We start from the raw sequence: 8,048 nt of genomic DNA, 5'->3' as shown, positions 1-8,048 counted from the left end.
CCCAACAAAAACTTGTTTCTCCCTAAAATAGTTGAAGAAAATGATGCATGAGTGAATATACGTTCGAGTTGCACAGACACATTGTAAGTAAAGGAAAATATTGTGATATTGTAGTCCCACCTGGTTTACGGTCTGTTTGCTTCAGTTTGCTGGCGTGTCCAGTTTTAAGATGTTTAGAGTTGCAAAACACATCATAATATGTGATGAATTATCACTCGGTTATGTTTTTTCGTGGTGTCAGTACAGTGACATGTTTTTCATTTAATACGTCGGTGTCCGGCGATTTTATTCAAGTTAGAGGAGAATTTTCGAACGAGAGGAGTTAAATATAGCCTTGTTTAACCCCCTTACTACTAAGCTGCTCACCCAAACAGTATAATCGTGTCACAGCAGCAAGAATAAAACAAAAATTTCGTCCTCAGACTGAAGGGATTGACATTCGGTGCTGAAGTGTTGAGGGTGTATTGTGTTAGCACAGTGTTGGCACAGGATGGTGGTTTTCTCAAAGTATGTTACCGGTACCGTGCTGGCATAGTAGTGATTCGCTGATGCCATACTGATCACATGTAGGCTACTCGTATCAGCATCGCATCGTCCTATTTTCGGCCAGTCTTGTTTCATGCCTGTCTGCCTGCCGAGGTATTTATCTCACTGTTTCTGTGTAACTGTTTATCTGTACAGTATAATTATATCTACCTTGCTAGCATTCTATAGACCTGTGTGTTACGTCTGGGTATTGGTCTGTTTCTTTGTCTGTACTTGTATATCCTCCTTCCTCTGCCACACCTGTCCTGCTCCTCCTCCTTCTTCATACATTCATAATCATGCTTTTCTTTCTCCTCTTCTTCCCATCATTACCACACCTGTCTTCTACGCATGCTCCACTGTTTTTCTTTGCTCCACTGATTATGCATTCTTCACTTTCCCTCTGTCCATGCTCCCTTGTCTCTGTTTATGCTCCACTGTTTGTCCATCATTCATGTAATTGTACATCTTTATTATCACTGTCGTCATCATCGTCATCATCATCACAGTAACTATTCACTACCATCAAAGTAAAATTAATTAGCGTAATATCACTGGATTTAATTTCTGTCCTCTATGATATTCTCAGGATAAATATTGCTCCGGGACACGCCATTAATAGCTCAGCCAGCACACCGTTTGTCTGGAGCCAGGCGTGAACTGGCTAAATCATTGCTAAACAAAGAAATGACTGCAGGTTGAAGCGAAATTTGGCTGTTGCAGTTACCAGTGTGTCTGGGCGTCTCGAAAAAAATATAACTTGGATTTCGTAACTATAACGCTCTTGTATTTTACTTTTTTTTTTTTTTTTTATGGTCTTGTTTTGAAGTGCATTGGTTTCATATTTTTTACAGCAAATATTATGCCAATGATGTGGATAAAAGCACTGCGACAGGTCCCTTAGAGATAAAGCATACGAAGAAAACAATCATTCATCTGACATTACTACAAGAGTTCTAAAGACCATCTCCACAGATGCTGGTAAATTTCCAATGAAAAGATATTAAAAAGTTGACAAACACATATATATCTTTAGGGAATCTACACGAAATCTGCTAAAATTGCCTAAACTTAGTAACCGTAGGTAAAAATGTTCCTTTAAGGAATTAAATACAATAGGTAAGTCCTCGTTATATGTTCCAGAATAACACAGCAGTTTTCTTACAACCAGAACTGTAATTTGAGGGAAATTGGTAACAGTGTTTTATAAACAGCAACGGAACTGTGACAGGCAATCTGTTTTGTATTTATTGCGCTTTTTTGCAAAAAAGTTATGTAAAAAGGCATTATAAAAGGAAGTCTTGCTGGCTTTCTTTTTTTTCTTTCTTTCTTTTTTTTTTTTTTTTTACTATGATACCACATCCGACATACTGACATTTGTCATTCCCAGCGTGGATTGCCGCTCACCAAAAACAAGGACATAAAGCACACACAGGAATACACAGTGTTTCTCTCAATCCTTTCATTTACTTGACGTATTTTTTCTATGCCACGTTGAGTACACCGCTTCCCGTCCGATCAGCGAAGTTAAGCAACGTTGGGTCTGGTTAGTACTTGGATGGGTGACCGCCTGGGAACACCAGATGCTGTTGGCATCCCTACGTGTCAAGTGGGGTTGGTGGAGCATTAGTGGCCCTCCCTGTAAAACAATTAACTCTAAGCCCTTGACCACCCCGTTTGGGATACATGGCGTCTGGCAATGGATGGATGGATTTTTTCTGTCTCCAGACGATTATCCATTTTGAAGCAAACGAGTTAGATATAACCTCCACTAACCCCTTCTCTGAGTGTGTCTGTACCTCCTTAAAGTATTTTTATTTATTCAATCAGTAATTCCACATGTAACTCTCATTTCCCTTTCGTTCACATCAATATACTCATTGATTCCTATATTACGTAAACCATCTGTCCTGTCTATTCACGGAGCTGATCTGAAAAAGGGTAATGCTGCAGCCTGTATTTTTGTTTTTTGTCATTTTTTCTCTTTCATTTTACCCACCTGCGTATTATTCTTTTTTTCCCTCCCTCAGTACGCATCAAACATCCCTCATCTATAAGCCTCTTCCTCTAAGTTCCACAGTTTTATGTGCATACATCCGCTTCCTCATAGCCACGTGGAGCATCGCTCCCTCTTTAAAGTATCCCAGACAGCGCGGTAGGAAAGAGACCCCCCCCACTCCCCTTACTCTACCCCTGACACCCTTCCCCTCACCCGCACCCTCTCTCACCACCCGCAACCCTTCCCCTCACCCGCACGCTCTCTCACCACCCGCAACCCTTCCCCCCATCCCTTCTCCCGCACCCTATCCCCACCCCAACCCTGCCTCGTCTCCCCTCACCTTCATCTCGACCTGTGTGCTAAAGCTGACCTTCTTGCATGATTCTAGACAGAAACATAAAAAAGATGAGATTCAGGAATGGGTTGGTGCTGGTATCTTTTGTAGGCCCTCTCCTTCTTGTGAACAGCATTAGAAGGAACGTGATTAAACCAAGTATTTTTTTTCCATTAGTCAGTGGATATGAGAATGGAATGTATGCTTCCATACCCGAGAGAATAATCTCCATAATGCGTGAGGCAAACTCATTTAGCTCTCAGCCATGGAAGCAATAATCATTCCAGGGAAAATCAAAGAAGTACTGCCTGAGGGTATCCCAATCATCAGCTCCAATGTGCCACAACCGACATTTCTTGGGAAGGTCCACAGGCCTTATTGGAGCAATAGGACAGGGTAATGTGACAAGATTGTGATTGGAGGTGCCCAACGGAAAGGAAAGATTAACAGCGTAAACAGAAGGATTAGTTGTAAGGAAAAGGTCAAGTACAGTGCGTTGGAACTCTCTCCAAGGTGGTCAGGGATACAGGTAGGGTAGTATACAAGCTGCTGCAGGTCATTAAAGATAGAAATGATATAGGCTTGTTCACCAGGTGGATCAGTAAAAGGAAATGTGTACCAAAGGTGATGGTGAGGATTGAAATCTCCTAAATTGGATTGAAATCTCCTGGAGTGGAGATTTCAGAGCAAGGAGAAATTGATAGGATGTGTTCCATCTTAGAAGTAAGATAATCAGAGAATTTTTCATAGACATTAGAATTAGGGGATAAGTAAACAGCACAGATATATTTAGTCAGAGAATGACAGGATAGCCGAAGCCAGAGAGTAGACAGTTCAGAAGAGTCAAGTTCATGGACACGGAAACAAAATATGTCGTTGCATACGCATACGCAACAGCCTCCTTTGGCTTTGAAATGAGTATAAAGATAGTAGGAGGAAACAGAGAAGGGTTTGCTATCAGTCGTCTCAGACAGCTGAGTGTCAGTTAGGAAGAGAAAATGAGGTTTAGAGGAGGAGGGGTGGTGTTCGACAGAGAGAAAGCTAGAGGAAAGGCCGCAAATGTTGCAGAAAGGAAGAAGTGAGGCAGACAGTGGTTCCATGGTTCAGTCCTGTTTAATCTCTCGCAAGCTGAATTTAATCGTCTGGCAGTAGCTAGGGAAAAACAGAATGCCGCGGGAAAAGGAGCCAACATCTCACTTAGGTTAGATTTTTTGTCCCCAGTGACTTTTACCTTTGACCCACAAACCTTATATTCTAATTTAACCTAGGTATGGTCTGTAGCAACCAACCTACATGAAATGTAGTTCTACATCGAGGTTTTTAAAAGTTAAGAGTCCGTACACACCGACAGACAGACACTGAGATAGAGCTGACCAGTAAAATTATTACTTTCTTCTCTATCAATTTAAAAAAAAAAGTAATCGTGCTCAGTAGTTTTGCTATCTGAGGGTAAACACAGAATACAATGTGATTAAAAGTAAATAGTACCCTTAGTCCTTTAAGGAATACGGGTGGCGAAGTAATATGTACTGTATGTGATGCTGTGAAGTTGTAATCGTTGTCCATTTTCACGTTATATTTGTCATCGACTATTTTTTTTTCCACGGCAGTGTTATGCAACCCCTACCTCACCGTAATTCCTTGCCACTGACCGCCTGTTATTTTCTCCACACCCCCTCACTGGCCCACCACAACATCCCGGTACTCACCCGGACATACCCACCGTCGTACTCAGATCTTACACACTTATTATAAGAATGTGTGTGTTCTAAGCTATTTGTGGCGTCACCTTTGTTAAAATTAATCCATGCACGAGGAGTTCTTGCCGTATAGATAGCTATATAGATGTGGAGACAGGTGGCTAAATAGATTGATAGATTGATAAATAAACCGAGATAGACAGGTAGGCTAGTGGCCACCCAAACCATCTCTGCAGTCCGCCTCTCACCTTTACAGGTGTAGTACTGTGGGTTCACCCACAACCCTTGCATCTGTAGCCACACAGCCCCAGATCTCTGCCGTAAATCTTAAATGTTTGTTACGTAACATTTTAAATTTGGTTAACAAAATGCACAAGAATTTTGTACCACTTTTGTAGATGGGAAAAAGAGTAGTGATGATGGTGATGATGATGATGATGATGATGATGATGATGGTGATGATGCAGAGGAAGAATCTCTCCAGCTTGAGCAGTGAACTGATTTACTCATTCGAGAAAGAATTAGAAAGAGGATCTGGTATGGTACAGTAAACATTTTTTCTCACTCAAAAGGGATTTTACAGTCAGTAATAAATTACTGCCAGACAGTTTTCCGGACAGAAGAAACCCTCAACACCTAAGTGGCTAACCATTTCTTTATTTAACTTCAAAATGCTTGGTTTCAACCAAGGTGAATAACGTTGAAGCACGTTTTCCATCTGTGATCCTCAACACTTCCACCAAGCTTACATGACCGTCAGCCATTCCATCAAGGTTGTAAATCAGATCAAAACTCTTGGAGTTAAATTGCTCTCGCTCAGTTTGTCTGTCTGTCTGTCTGTCTTTGTCTGTCTGTCTGTCTCTGTCTCTGTCTCTGTCTCTGTCTCTGTCTCTGTCTCTGTCTCTGTCTGTCTCTCTCTCTCTCTCTCATATCCTGCTCTTCTCGCCTCACTTCCACCTCGGTGTCACCCTGGAGGAAGCCAATCAGGACTCCAGTTTCCTCTTTTCCTCAGCATATGTCTTCCTCTCAGTATCTCCTGTTTGTCACCGCCAGTCTTGCTATATTGGTTGCCATCAGTATTATCCGGAATCGCTCGAGTTAGGTTATAACTATAACCTTGATTATAAGGGTGTTGGATTAGAACAACTTGTGCACCTACCAAATACCAGGAAGCATGTGTTTGCTGGAGGATCAGACTTGTCCTTGTGCCAGAGTTTACTGGATTTGGGTATAAATATTTTCAGTATATATTTGCATGAATTCAGTAGTACATGTTTGCTTACATACTCGCGCAAGCGCAAGCGCGCACACACACACAGACACACACAGACACACACAGACACACACACACACACACACACACACACACACACACACACACACACACACACACACACACACACACACACACACGCACACGCGCGCACACACACACACACACACACACACACACACACACACACACACACACACACACACACACACACACACACACACACACACACACACACACACACACACAAATTTACCTCCTACCTTTCATCAATAAATTCTCTCCCTTCTCCCTTTGCACTGCGTTCTATTCCTGTCACGTACAATCTTCATCCTTGCACCTACCTTGCCCACCTCTTCCGTATTTTCCTCCACTTTCTCTGTTTTCCACTAAATATAATACACTTTCCTGGACACTGCCATTCCATTCACGATCCCCTCTTCCTTTGCTTTTTATGCCGGCACCTGTTGGCCCAGTGTAATCTGCTTATTATACGGGACATGACACTATCAGGTGTTAGTTATGGAATGGGAGCAAGAGACAGGAATAGGAGTTTATGAGTGGTGGGTGGAACTGAGGACTACTGAAGAAAAGAGAGAGGGAGAGAAGTACAAGGCGTTGTCAAGGACAGGATGGAGAATCAGGGGTAGTGAAAGGCTGTGAAAGGAATAGATGAGGAGTAGGTAGGATGGAGGAATATAGTAGGAATATAGTAGGCTGTCAGATTTTGCTAGATATCTATCCCCAATATGTCTGTCGTCACGGAGGTGAGGACAGTGTAGTGTAAAGTGTTGTGAGTGAGGAGGAGGGCAGTGTAAGGTGGTGTGAGTGAAGGCGAGGGTAGTATGCAGGCAGTATGAAGTGAGATGTGAGCAGTATGAGAGCATTGTTAAGTGGTGAGGGTATAACAAGTCCCAAAGCACAATTCTTGACTGAGTGGAGTGAAGGTAATGTATGGGCAGTATGAGGACAGTACCAGATCAGTATAGTATCAGTATGAGGACAGTGCAAGGGCAGTATGAGGGCAGTGTATGGGCAGTATGAGGACAGTATCAGATCAGTATTGTATCAGTGTGAGGACAGTGTAAGGACTGTATGAGGGCAGTGTATGGGGCAGTATGAGGACAGTATCAGATCAGTATAATAGCTGTACGAGAACAGTGTAAAGACAGTACGAGAGCAGTGTATGGGCAGTATGTGGACAGTGCCAGATCAGTGTAATAGCTGTATGAAGACAGTATGAGGGCAGGGTGATGTGGTGAGTTCATGAAACAAAGAACACTTGTTCCTCTTGACATTGTCACATGATGTATTGATTATATACCGCTGATTGTATTTGGTCCCTCTTAAGATGTGGAGTTTATTGAGAGAGAGAGAGAGAGAGAGAGAGAGAGAGAGAGAGAGAGAGAGAGAGAGAGAGAGAGAGAGAAGAATTTAAAAGGTTCCTGGAAGAACAAACTGGAAGTGAGCATTTGGAGACAAATGAGAGAAAACAAGCAAGTGAGAAATTAAATGTTCATGTGACTCACCAGTTTCTGTTGACGCGTGGGAACAGCATTACTACCGTGACGAAATGAACACTAAGCTTCCCTCTGCTGCTGCTGCTGCCTCACTCCTGCTACATTCTCACACTCTCTCACACTTTCACATTTGCTTCTCATTGTCGCTCACACTTGTCTATACGAGTATCGTTACAATTATCACTCCCCCCCACCTCTCTCTCTCTCTCTCTCTCTCTCTCTCTCTCTCTCTCTCTCTCTCTCTCTCACACACACACACACATACACACACAACACACACACACACACACACACACACACACACACACACACACACACACACACACACACACACACACACACTATCTATCTATCTATTGCCAGACGCCTCAATCCCGTTTGGGGTGGCCACAAACAAATCGCCTCCAAGTCGCCCTGTCCCCCGCCATTTCACTGCCCTGCTCCCAACTCACACCCCCCTCTCTCATATACCTCTCCACCCCATCCCTCCATCTCATCCTCGGCCTCCCCCTCTCTCTTCCCCCCTCCACCTCACTCACATATACTCTCTTCGTCAGTCTTTCACCCTCCATCCTCTCCACATGGCCAAACCACCTCAGTGTGTTCCTCATAACGCTTCCTATCACATCCACATCAACACCACAACGTTCCTTTACATCCTCATTCGTCAGCCTATCTCTCCATGTGACTCCACAGG

At 43.1% G+C, this 8,048-nt stretch overlaps 1 pseudogene; it reads left to right on the top strand.

Moving 5' to 3' along the window:
• Positions 1-2,001: 2,001 nt before the first annotated feature.
• On the top strand, positions 2,002-2,120 carry LOC145406933 (5S ribosomal RNA; annotated as a pseudogene).
• Positions 2,121-8,048: the final 5,928 nt, after the last annotated feature.

This window comes from Coenobita brevimanus, chromosome 71 (genome assembly GCF_032717465.1).
Source record: "Coenobita brevimanus isolate Jiangsu-jjx chromosome 71, ASM3271746v2, whole genome shotgun sequence".
Classification (NCBI taxonomy): Eukaryota; Metazoa; Arthropoda; class Malacostraca; order Decapoda; family Coenobitidae; genus Coenobita; species Coenobita brevimanus.
This window is presented reverse-complemented; position numbering and strand designations above follow the sequence as displayed.